Genomic DNA, 13,199 nt, shown 5'->3' on the forward strand with positions numbered 1-13,199 from the left:
TTTACTTCTCTAGTGAGGACATTCTTGGAAGCAAATTGTAACTATTTTAACCATTACAGCTTTAGATATTTCTATTAGGGAAAGAATAACTCGGCGGAGGGACAATTTGTTGTGAAAAGTATTTCTCCAACCTCCCATCAAAGCTGGAACTACTCTAATAAGATTTCAAGTTAGTGGTTAGTTACTTGCACATAAATTCAAATGCTGGTAGCAAATAGCAGCTCCTATTAAAAATGAAAATAAATGTAAAATAAAGAATTTATGCTTCTTCTACAGCATGTTTATTCATCTTAAATGAAGGACTGGTTTTACTTCAAAGCCAAAGGCTTCCTACCTACACCTATAAAAAATATGAAAAAATTAAATTGTTCAACCAAGTAAGATGAAGCAAGGTTTCCTGAAAAAAAAACCCACTTTAATTCACAGCAAATTATATTAAAGATGGTTTCATAAGGCATATCAAGTTGTGTCACTTCCTAAGCAGCCAAATCCATTTGTTATTCTAGCCAGTCTAATACATGAATCAGCACCTCTAATACTCTTTATACTCCATCACTTTTCATGGGGAGCCAGATTGTAGTTTGAAGAATATAACACAAAAATTTCCTTTCAAGGGTTCCTCACTAGCAGCCAGACAGTCTCTCCCCACGTCTCCCACGTGCAGGAGAAGGAAATTCTCTCTCTGCCCACAGGCTCACTTCCTGAGCCTCTTTAGATATTGACACCTGCTTCTTTTTGGGGAGGGGAAAAAGCTCAGCTTTTCAAAAGCCTCCTCCTTCAGGGGAGTGAATTCAAACTCCTTTAGCACCAGTGGTCTTGGTGCTCCAGCTGTGCTGCCCTAAGTCACCTTTGGGAAAGGGTGTAATGTTCTTTAACATATTTATTGGTTAATCAGAAATGAATCATCTCTTTCCATATTACCAAGGACAAGAGTGGCTCTGTCTCACACACTGACCTAAATTGACTGAAAGCAGAATGAAGTAGCTCCTCTCAGACTGCAGTCATGGCTATTACAGGCTCTCTGCATGATGGATATACCTGAGGACCCAACAGCACTCTGGTCCCTTCTGCTGCCCATGGAACAGAGCATTTTGCTATTTTACCACTGCCCTTCCCCATTAAATGCAATTTCTAAGAGGCCCAAGTTCACAAGCATTCATTACTCAATTAAAAATGCAGTTTTACCTGGATGAAGCAAAACCCAGCCTCCTCCAGCTCAGCTTATCTGGGGTGGTTGTCTGGAGCAGCAAAGAGAGAGAGCAGAGCAGCCTCAGCCCTAAAAAGGTGGGGCCAGCCCAGCTGAGGCTGCTCTGCTCAATCAGGAGTTAATGAGATAACAAGCTACACCTGAACTGAGACAGCACCTGGAACCCAGAGCTCAAATGGAACCCAGAGCTCACCTGGAACCCAGAGCTCAAATGGAAATGAGACCTCACCTGGAACCCAGAGCTCAAATGGAAATGAGACCTCACCTGGAACCCAGAGCTCAAATGGAACCCAGACCTCACTTGGAACCCAGAGCTCACCTGGAACCCAGAGCTCACCTGGAACCCAGAGCTCAAATGGAAATGAGACCTCACCTGGAACCCAGAGCTCAAATGGAAATGAGACCTCACCTGCCAGGCTCAAATGGAAATGAGACCTCACCTGGAACCCAGAGCTCAAATGGAACCCAGACCTCACCTGGAACCCAGAGCTCACCTGGAACCCAGAGCTCAAATGGAACCCAGGCCTCACCTGGAACCTCAAATGGAAATGAGATCAGCCCCAGGAAGAGATTCAGGCTGAATAGCAAATTTCAGCATCTCTGCTCTGTGTTTTATCCCTGAACATCAGACAAGTATTTCATCCCTTAGAGTCTGGCTATCTATCTAAAGATATGGAAAGTGAATTTTAACAAATTAGCCACTGCATCTTTAGCAAGGAAAACCACATCTGCATGGGTTCAGTTTCACTGCAAGAATGTGTTATCTTGGAAATTATGCAGTCAGATTTAAAAGAAATAGCCTGTATGTTTTCAAGGCTAAACACCTGGATTGAGACTTCTGCACAAGGGCAAGATAAAAACCAGTCAATTTTCTGAAGGAATTAGTGTTGTAATTCTTTAAACCAGTGAGGCTACTGACTTAATCAAATCTACGTTCAAATATAAATATTTGAGTGTATGTCTACATCCTAGATATACCTCTTTCAAAGAAAAAATGTACACAGACCCTAAGCTTTAAAAATCATCAAATTGAATCATCTGTCATTCTCAGAGCAAGAAGGGAAGAAATGAGCATGTTCCTCTCTGGGAGACATCTGTGCTGCTTTCTCTAAGTGCAAAATGACAAAGTGCTCTCACTTCCTGTGTGTATTGCAAATTTCCCTGCTGTATGAATTATTTGAGATGGAGAAGCACCATTGCTGAAAAGCAATTGTAAAATCCTAGAGATCTGAACAATTGATCTTTAGTGTTGTTACATCACAAAAAAAAAAACCAAAAAACTCAGAAAATATGTTCCTTTTGAAGAATTATTTTAGGTATTTTATATAATGATAGAAAACCTCACAGAATGGAAGTATTCTATGGAAGTTTCATGGAAAAAATAGAATTAAATAGAAAACCCTCTCATCCGTTTCATTTAAAACCAACAGAATTGCTTTTTTCCCTAGGTGTCACTGCATAACAGCCAATTAAATAACATTATTACAAACATATTAAGAGCTCCATGTTTTATATAAATTGCCTTTTTGGTCCATTTTTTTTTGTTTTGTTTTGTTTTGTTTTGTTTTTTTTTGTGGCAGCAACAGGGAAACAAAGCAAGGTGTTCTGCAGGACATTGGGAGAAATGCAGGACAAGAACAAGCTTAAGGGCTGGGATTTTTCAAGTTCAACACACCGGGGAACAAATCTACCACTTCATCAACAGTTGGATAAAAAATTTCTTGAACAAATCTACCACCAGTGGAACAAATCTACCACCTTCATTAACAGTAATAGAAAAGTGTTACTGAACAAATCTACCACCTTCATCAACTATAAAAAAATGCTACTGAACAGAGGGAAGTGAAAGCTCCAGAAAGCACAAGTAATTATTGTAGTAACATGGCCCTGACTGAGATTTTGGCTTTAGGATGCAGTAGAAACATGCATACCCTTACTTTACATAGTTTCTGTAACTCTGTGTTTAATTTCACTCCTGGAATTGCATTCAGGGACAGTGCAATCACAATCCTGAAGCATCCATGGGTGCTGTTACCACCCCCTGAGTGCCCTGAGCTTTGTCACACACTGCAGTTTGCTGCCTCCCTCCATCCCAGCCCCAACCCCTTCCCCTGCTGCCCTGCCATCCCAACACAGGCTGCCAAAAACCTCCCAAACGACCGCAAGAAAGCAGAAACTTTAAAAAATGGTCTGAATTTCCTACATATTTCCTTTCCTCATGCGAACACCAGGGCCGGGGAAAGGCAAAGCGAATTGCTGAGCACAGCCTGCCCTCGCACAGCCCAGGGCAGGAAGGATCAGCCTCTGCAATTCCAACCATCCCAGGGCTCCCCCGGCCGGGTCCTTCTGTAATATCAGGGATGAGCAGTAGGTGGAAGCAAATAACCTTGAAAAATCCTGTTCAGTCTCCCGTGCAAGATAAACCGATTGCTGGTCAGGTGTTCTACACGTGCCCTTGGCATCCCCAACAAATAATGTGGTTTTTCTTCACAGTATTGGCTTCCAGTTTCATTTATTAAAAAACCAGTAGTTTAGAGATAAAAAGGTGGTCTGCATCCTTAGGTTTGGGGTTTTTTTTTTGCTTTTTTTTTTTTTTTTTTTTTAGTTTTGGTTTTTTTTGTTTATTTATTTGAAATCTCTGCAGCTGAAGCTGAAATGGACTCCTTTTAATGACTAAAGCATTTAAAAAGTTAACATGACCTTACACAAAATAAATATATATATATACACAAATATACATATGAAATTTAAAAGTACACTGTCAAATTCTAGGTTATTGATTCTTCTGGATATTTTTATTGACTGTTAAATATCTCAAACTTCTGAATTATTGAGAAAAATACTTAATTTATTTTTCTGTCCATTGGCTATTATGTTTCATTATTGCTGCTAACAGGCTGCCAGCAGAAGAATTCATTTGAATTTCATATTAGTTCTATTTCATCCATCCCAGAGAACAAATTAACCACACAGTAATACTTACTGAAGAAGAAAATAAATTAAAAAATGAAACCTTAGAATATGACATTCAAGTCTTCACTAAGTTTGTCCCCAGCAACTCAGGCAGAAGCCTCACCAAATTAACAAAGCAATTCAAGGATTTGAATGGCTTCAACAGTTGCAATGTCAAAGATGTAGGAGAGGAGCTTTATTTTGAAAGTAGCTTCATCTCTATTTACTAATATTCGTGGAGCAAGAGGTTTGTGTGCACAAGCTCAGACCAGGAGAAAATTGGGCCACCTGCACCTATTTCTGATGCCTCAGGGCAGCCTCGGGACACTTTGAGTGGAGTCAAAAAGGAAACAATGCCCATCTGAGCCCGGATTTAAAATCCAATTCTCCAGATTTTAGGCAGCTTTATTCTCTTGTTCCTAGATTAAAGTAGACTGTAAGAGGAAGGTTTGCAAGGCTAAGAAACTTAACTGACAAATTTTATAATAAAGAAACGACTGCTTACAAAAATACTGCTGTATTTTTAATAGAGATTTGAAAGCACTCGTGTGTGTGTGTGCCCTCCCACACAGCCGCCCACCACCCGGCTGTGCCAGTGAGCACCCAGCTCTGCTTTCTGCTGCTTTCTGCTGCTTTCTGCTGCTTCCAGCCCATTGCTTATGCTCATTTTCAAGGCTATCAAGAGTTAAAGCTTTTTTTTTTTCCCCCCTGCCCTCAAGGAAAGGTTTGACTTTTTCCTATATGAAGACTTGTTTGAGGGAACAGGTACTGCTGCAGCTGCTGGAGCTTTATGGACTGGAGTATATAAAACATTCCCACTCTTCTTTCTCTTCCTTCCCTCACCTTCAGGAGTCCCTTGTCCTTTCCTCGATGCTCTCCAAACACTCAGAGATGCACAGACACGTCTGCCCAGCACAGAACCCTCCTGCCTCACACTCCCCTCCTCTCTCCAAACAGATGTTTCATTAGCCCAGCAATGCAAAGGTACCCGAGGGTAAAACCTCCACCTTTCTCCTCAGATCTCCCAAAACCACACATGAAATAGGCAGCATTTGAAGAAGATACAGATGTAATTTTAAGGTGTGAATCAGTCATGTAGCAGCATCAAGCTGTAAATATTGGCTTTTGATGCCTAGATCAGGTTAAGACTTAATTTTGGGCTAGTAAATATTTCATTTTCAAGGCTGGCAACAGAAACTGTCATTTGGTAAAGTTGTCAGTTTGGACAGTACAAAAACACTTAAGATTGCTTAATGCAACATCATTTTGACCTACAGGTCAAATCTGAAATTCCTTTCATACGTCCCTCCAGTTTCAAGGCTGAAAATACACAGGAATTTCCAGAACTGTAAATTTTAACAGTTTTGAACTGTTAAAACTGGATTTTTAAACTATATTTTATTAATGTAATAAAATTGCCTTAGGTGTCAGGTAGAGGAACAGCCACATAAATAGTCATGTTTGAAATCACTGAAATCCAGCTGGTCAACAGATATTCCTGATAAATGCAAGGAGCTGAGAAAGCTGCTGGTGTGATTTCAGCATGGCCACACACTGTGTAAGCTGGGTAAGGTGACAACTGGCAATATACACCCAGAGCACAGATGTAACTTTTAGAGAAAGAAACCTAATTTAAGAGTTTATGTTTGCAAATTAACAACAGCACAAGGGCACAACACAATTCCTGAAGGAATCCACATTTTTTTTTCAGTCAGGACTCCTAAATGAAACAAACACATAAAATTGCTTCATACCACAGACACCTCAAAACCTTTAGAATATCTTTACTAAGTTTTGCCATATATGACAGAGAAATAAATAGAAGTTCAAAGATAGTCCTGTATTTTTCATAAATGAGTGCCTGAGGAGAAGACAGAACATCCCTTGCAAAGCCATGCCCTACTCCAGCTGATCAAAGACCCCAAGGAGAGGTGAGGATGCTGAGAGGAGCAGGATTCACTCTGTGAAGATGCTCAAGTGGCTGCCTGTGTTCACTGAGAGGCAACTGTGTGGGTGCAGGGTATAAATCAATAACAAAACTACTTCACTTAAGTCCAATTTTCACAGAATAAGTTTCTTCAAGACTGAAGAGAATTTTTGTTGAACTTTTAAATGGAGTTCAGTCATTTTGGGCTATGTAGTGATAAAAAGCATAAATTTTAAATCAAATAGTGATTTTTAAATCAAAGCTTACAGAGTGACAGGACAGGAATTGTTTAATGACAGAAGATGTGTGATGACTGTACAAGTGCCTTGGAAAATTAGGGCTCTGTAAAGATCTGTTTTCTCTTTGATATTACACTACACTTTTGATTATCACAAGTGGAGTTTCATGCTTTTATTATGTTTTCACAAAATATGGCTGTTTCTGTGCGGTAAAACAGCTGCAGTCCCAAGAAGCTGGGTATATATTTACTATGCTTTCTTGAGTTGAAAAGTGAAGCAGAATTTCATATTGGTCTCAAGACTTCCCTTACTAAACAACCCACAAACTTTCTCACTTCTGCCTCGCTGAGGGGGAGTGAGTGGGGTTTTGCTGCCTACTGGGGTTAACCCACAGCCATCAGAAACTTTAAACGTTTCAGTTCCTACCTATTCTCAAAAGTCACGAGTAGTCAGGCCACAAATTATAAGTGCTTCATACACTGGAAATGATTTCAGCCTCCTGGCCCAGTGCTTTGTCATCCCACTAATAAGAATGCAGAAACCAAGGCAGGAGTGAGCACTGCATCCCAAGGACTGCTCCTATCACAGCAAACTCAAAAGGAGCTCTGATGATGACAGCTATTGCTTCAACATCCAGGGGAAATAAAGAATTGGACTGGAGCCTCGGGCAGCAAGTTGATATAATTGAGCTTTGAGAAGTTTCCTTATTGACCAAGAGTCAGTTTTTTGTTCTTGTTGGCAAGCAGAGAGTGACTGAGATGCTGTTTCTTCTTCCATGCCCAGTGTAGGGTAAACAAGCCCAGTTTGCTTTGAAACATCTGCCAAGCTGTGCTGCCATGAAGACAGCAGAACCCTTTGCTTTCCCAAGCATCTTCAGAAGCACACAGCTAAAGAGACACTGGTGAGAGCAGAGCCAGTGTCCCACAGCCATCCCCTGGCACACAGAGCAGCTCAGCCAGCCCTGCCAAGGCAAACAGCCAAATGTCAGAGGCACACACATGGTTCTGCTCCCAGATGCTCAGCTCTCAGCATCCCCAGCACGTGCTCTGCTCCCAGGGATGCAGCTCCCAGCTTGGTCTCCACTCAGGTGTCTCAGCAGCACATCCATGGAACCCCTGCAGGCAGCAAACACTCAGTGCTCTGCTCCTCCTGCCCCTTTGCCTGGCTGCTTCCCCCCAGAGAGATGCTTTGCCTTCTACAGCAGCACTAAAGTCACGAGGAAAGCATCACTGAACACAAACAGCCCTGGCAGCTCCTTGCAAAAGGACAACTCCATCTCAAGAGATGCAGAGATTGGCACTGTCATATTTTATGAAAAATCCCTTCGCCAGGATTTTCGCCAGGATTTCCTCTCTTGGGAAGACGAGAAGCTCAGAGAAAAAAAAAAACAAAACAATATTATCTCATTTGCTTCTCCCTGTTTTGCTGCTTTGGAATGTGGCTGGAGATTGTTTACCAACCAAGGTGCATGTTTGATTGGTTTCATGTGAATTGTTTTTAATTAATGACCAATCACCATCAGCTGTGTCAGACTGAGGAGTCAGTCATGAGCCTTTCATGATCATTCTTGTTAAGCCTTCTCTCTGGATCCTTTCTCTATTCTTTGGTATAGTTTAGTACAGCATTCTTTAATATAATATAGTAAAATAATAAATTAGCCTTCTAAGAACATGGAGTCAGATTCCTCTCTCACCTCATCCTTGGAACCCTGCAAATACCACATAGAGATGGTCAAGAGATGTAGGAAAAAACCAAACCAAACCAAACCAACCTCCCCCATCAAACAAACCATAAAACCACATGGCCCCTTCACACCCCTCAACCTCTTCCTTCAATTGTGCACATAGATTTTGTGGTTTTGTGTATAGATCCATGCACACTGAGGAATTAGCCTTCTTTTTAAATAAGGAATATTGATTCCTCAGTTGTAAATACTATTACTTAGTAGTAAATACTTTTAAATGTCTAATAAGCCAATGCAGTATTTTTAATTGGAGTGCAGCTAATAGGTATCTCTGTGTAGTATTGTGCAGTATGTGAGGACATTTCAGTATATAACTGAAATGGAACAGTTCCTGCATTTCCTTTATAACTGATTTCACTGTGTATTCAGACTAGCAAATGTTTTTCCCACATAGGTGTGTATGAAAGATGAATGCAAAAATGAACTATGGCACTTGGGAGAGAGAGGGGCCAGGTAATCTTAAAGCAGCATAACAAGAAGTTAATAAACAGATTTGGATCAATCAAAAAAATTAAGAAAACCAGTTTCCTCCTTCTTTTTCTTAAACTAGTAGAGAAAGGAAAGGAAAAAAGTAGCCATCAAAATGCATTTTTTAACCTTTATTAGTCTCATAATCTGAAATTTCTCATTCACCAGACATCTTAAATCATCTGTTCCCAGCAGAAAAATCCCTCAGGGATAAAGCATCAAGCATCACAGTGTTGGCTTTCAGGAGCTGTGCAGGACTAAAACCCCCGGAGTAGCTCTCGAACCCTCACTGTCCCTCCTGTCTAAACACAAAGATTTTCTACTGAGTGCACCAGCCATGAGCTGAGCCTCAGCACTGAGGCTGCAGCCTCTGGACCATCCCAAGAGGGTAAGGACTGATTTACCTGGCAGGGAAAGGGTTCTTTTACCTGAGATGGATAAGGACTGACTTACCTGAGCAGGGTAATTACTGACTTACCTGGCAGGGTAATAACTGATTTACCTGGCAGGGCAGGGACTGATTTACCTGAGCAGGGAAAGAGTTCTTTTACCTGAGATGGATAAGGACTGATTTACCTGAGCAGGGTAATTACTGACTTACCTGAGCAGGGTAATTACTGACTTACCTGAACAGGGAAAGGGTTCTTTTACCTGAGATGGATAAGGACTGATTTACCTGAGCAGGGTAATTACTGATTTACCTGGCAGGGCAGGGACTGATTTACCTGAGCAGGGAAAGGGTTCTTTTACCTGAGATGGATAAAGACTGATTTACCTGAGATGGATAAGGACTGACTTACCTGAGCAGGGTAATTACTGATTTACCTGAGCAGGGTAATTACTGACTTACCTGAGCAGGGAAAGGGTTCTTTTACCTGAGATGGATAAGGACTGATTTACCTGAGCAGGGTAATTACTGATTTACCTGGCAGGGCAGGGACTGATTTACCTGAGCAGGGAAAGGGTTCTTTTACCTGAGATGGATAAAGACTGATTTACCTGAGATGGATAAGGACTGATTTACCTGAGCAGGGTAATTACTGATTTACCTGAGCAGGGTAAGAGCTCCTTTGCCATTTCACAGCCAGGAGATTTCATCTCACCAACTCATCCATTCTGTTTCAGAAACTCCTCCTTTTCTTGGCCTCTGAACTATCTCATGGCCACCCCAAGTGCCATTACATTTACATGTAATATTACATGTAAACACCCTTTTGTTTGGTTTGAGATTGTTCATCAGCAGTTGATTGGATGTCAACAGTTCATTGCACCAGTGAAAACTGAATAATTGGAGCAGTATTTAAAATGCATCAGAGGTCTCTCTCAAATGCTGGAATTCACACCAAGACATTTCTCTCAATCCTAAGGAGAATCCTTCATCCTCAATCCTGTAACCTTCAACTATATGACACTTGATAAAATGTGAATGTTCCAGTTTAATTAACAAAGTAGGCGATGTGTTGACCCAGGAAAAGGATTGCCATACTTATTTCAAAATTCCATTTAAAAGGTTATCTCACCAAATCTGATGGCATTGCTTCAAAAAAAAAATCTGTACAAAATGAAGAATTTCATATTAAGAAATGCCAATTCAGCATTGCCAAAAGAATCTGAGGGATAAATTTACACCAGAGATGTGATGATCCCCACCTGCTACCCCCACATTCCATTTTCTCTCTGTTCTTTCTATATTATAGGCCAAAATACACAAGTGTGTGCTTTTGATAAAGTTTTTCTTCCAGTTCAATCAAGTTACCCAACCATGAATACAGGATAGTATCTAAGCTGCACAATTTAAAACAAAGTAAAATTGTGACAGGAGATCAATTTCAAAGCTAAAAAACTGATTACATCAAGCCCATTGTTGATGGAGCACAAATGGCACTGAACTCAGAACATTGCTTTGGTGAATTATTTTCACCCCTTGGTAAGTATAACTGCACACATTTTCCTTAAACTAGAAAGTTGTTAGAGTCACATTAGAGCAGAAAAATGTATTTCTCCCTCTTTCTCTATAAACCAAGTTAACACACTTTTTATTTGATCTGGTAAATTTTCTAAATTACTTTTTGGCAAGACCAATTCAGAATTTATGATCCTAATACACTGATACTTTTTCCTTAAAGACTGAACACAAATTCTAAACCTTAGAGGATGGAAAAAAAAAATCCACAACTTCTTCATGAAACCTGAATTTTAGCAGCTTCTGCTCTTAATCCTACTATAATTTACCCCAAGATGGGCCTAGAGAACACAGGCTGACAGGTGATATCCTATTTTGCTGTTCATATAACCATTAACAATAACTGCAATAGAGCACATGAATGATAACGACCAGACACTCACTGAACTGGAAAATCCAATATTCTTTGCCAAGGTGAAGGGGGGTAGGAGTGGATCTATTAAAATAATTGTGCCTCAACTAATATGCAGTACATCAGCTCAGTAAACAATGTGCCTGTAAAGTGGTTTCTTAGTCCTTGTCAGTTGTGAGGATTTTGTGGGGTGGTGGTGGTAGCAGTAGTAACAATAATAATAACAATAATAAAATAATAATTTATTAGAAAGAGTAAGAATTGCTGTTATAATGTAAACAGGCTGAAACGTTTTTTATCTAGAACACCATGCTCTGTAAAAAAGTAACAAACAAACAAAAAACCCAAAAAATAAAACAAAACAAACAAACCGCCCAAACAAACAAACACAAAAAAAAACCCCAAAACAAAAAGACTAAAAAAACCCAGGAAAAACCCTAAAACAAAACAAATTACAACCTGATTTTTTCTTAGATGGATTCCTGCAATTTAACCAGTTTCAGATTTCATTTATTCAAGTGCATCAAATCACAAACTCTGCAAACAGCTACACTGCTAAACTTTGCATTTCTTCTTGCTCTTGAGGCAAATTCCAGGGGTGTCATTATCAGTAAAACTGAAATGCTCTCGAGAGCTCCATCTCACATGGTGCCATCTCTGTATTCCAGAGGAAATGGAGATCCCCTGGCAGTGCTGGGTTATTTTAGCAGAGGGGTCACTGCCATGGGCTGAATTCAGGGCTGTCCCAGAGCTCAAGGAATTAATGTGGAAGTGTGTCATACATCTGGCAGATTAAGGTCCAGATTCCTTGCAACAGTAAAGCCAAATGTTTAAATTTTATCCCCAAAACCAAATAACAGTATTTTTAAAACCTATTTTAACTCACTGTTTTAAAAGAGACAGTGATATTTTTTAAAATTCATTCAGAACAGCACTAAGGCACTTAGGTAGGGCCATGCATGCACCAAGTGAAAACACAACTCATATATCCTCTGGAAGACAGCCATTATCGTCACTCTTCTGCAGCAAAAAGAAAAATACTCTTATGTTTTCTCCTAGCTGAACAGAAACTAAAGAATTACAATAATATCTTGCACTAAAACAGAGCTGCTGTGCTGTAAAACATGTACCCTTAAACACAAACATAATTAACTGCTTTTCAGCACTCACTGAAGCCTGAAAGGATCCTAAAATCCCATTAAGTGGATAGGATGAAGCATATTTTCATCAAAATGGAAAATATTAAATGAATTTATAAGGCAATTTTTTGGAAATTTTGATTTTAGAGGTATTACAGGTGCATTAGTACAAAATTAGGAAAAGAGGCTTTTTTTAGTCGCTGTTTTTCAGTCTTCCTTCCCATTTTGTGTTTCAACATATGACAGTTTTGTATAGAAAGGCTGTCCTTAAAACATCTGAGTCACCCAAGCTCTCTCTTCCACAATCCATTATCTCATAAAAGAAATGCCATAAATGCAAAAGTAAAAATAGCATCAGCAAGTCATTGGGGTGAGCCATGTTCACTGAAGCAATCCTGATAAAGACAGTTATTTCCCTTTGGAATCCTGGAATGATGTGGAGTTACAGTCATGACTGGTAAAAACTGCCTCAAAACTGATCAATAATAAAGAACTTTGAGGTAAATTAATCTGAGATCTGCTACCAGTTTTGTTTCCTTGTTTCTGTAGCTTTAAATTCCCACCAAATAGAAAGTATTCCTGGTTAATTTTTCACTGCTTAAACTGATTAACCATGCAATTTCATCATTCCTTATAACAGGTTCAAAAGAACACCTAAAACTGTGGCTAACTTTACAATAAAAATGTTGAACATCATCCTTTTAAATTGGAATCACTCTTACTGAGTAATGATATTAATGATGTAGTCAGAGAAATAGATTCCATAAAATTATGTGACAATAATCAAAGGATATTATTGATTAAATCCCATCAGATAGTCACCAACACTTTTTTTTTTTTTTTGCTTATCAGGCTGGAAAAATCCATTTCTTAATGGGGTACAATGATCCAGTAAAGCCAAGGTGAAGCTGATGTTCAGGAGATCTAAAGGAGCTTCAGAAGAGCAGACCCAGGACAGGATCTGGCACCAGATGAGCACTGAGATTCTGCAGTACAGCTGCTCCACTAAATATTGTCTCTGCTGGCCTCTCCATGGGGCAAACATTCCACGTGTAATTAATGGATAAAGGTTGAAAACAGCCTTTCAGCCCATACCAGAGTTATCCCAGGCTCTGGAGGACCAGGCAGCAGAGGAAGGACAGGGATCTCTGCTGTCCCCAGAGCTCCTGCAGTGCTGAGGAACAAAACAACAGCAAGAGAGCAGAACA

The 13,199-nt window shown here is 39.9% G+C and overlaps 1 protein-coding gene across 22 annotated transcripts in view; it reads right to left on the bottom strand.

Moving 5' to 3' along the window:
- RBFOX1 (RNA binding fox-1 homolog 1) overlaps window positions 1–13,199 on the bottom strand; it is a 1,183,000-nt gene that overhangs the window by 529,578 nt on the left and 640,223 nt on the right. The gene's annotated exons all lie outside the window — the stretch shown is intronic.

Source organism: Molothrus ater, chromosome 16, assembly GCF_012460135.2.
Source record: "Molothrus ater isolate BHLD 08-10-18 breed brown headed cowbird chromosome 16, BPBGC_Mater_1.1, whole genome shotgun sequence".
NCBI lineage: Eukaryota > Metazoa > Chordata > Aves > Passeriformes > Icteridae > Molothrus > Molothrus ater.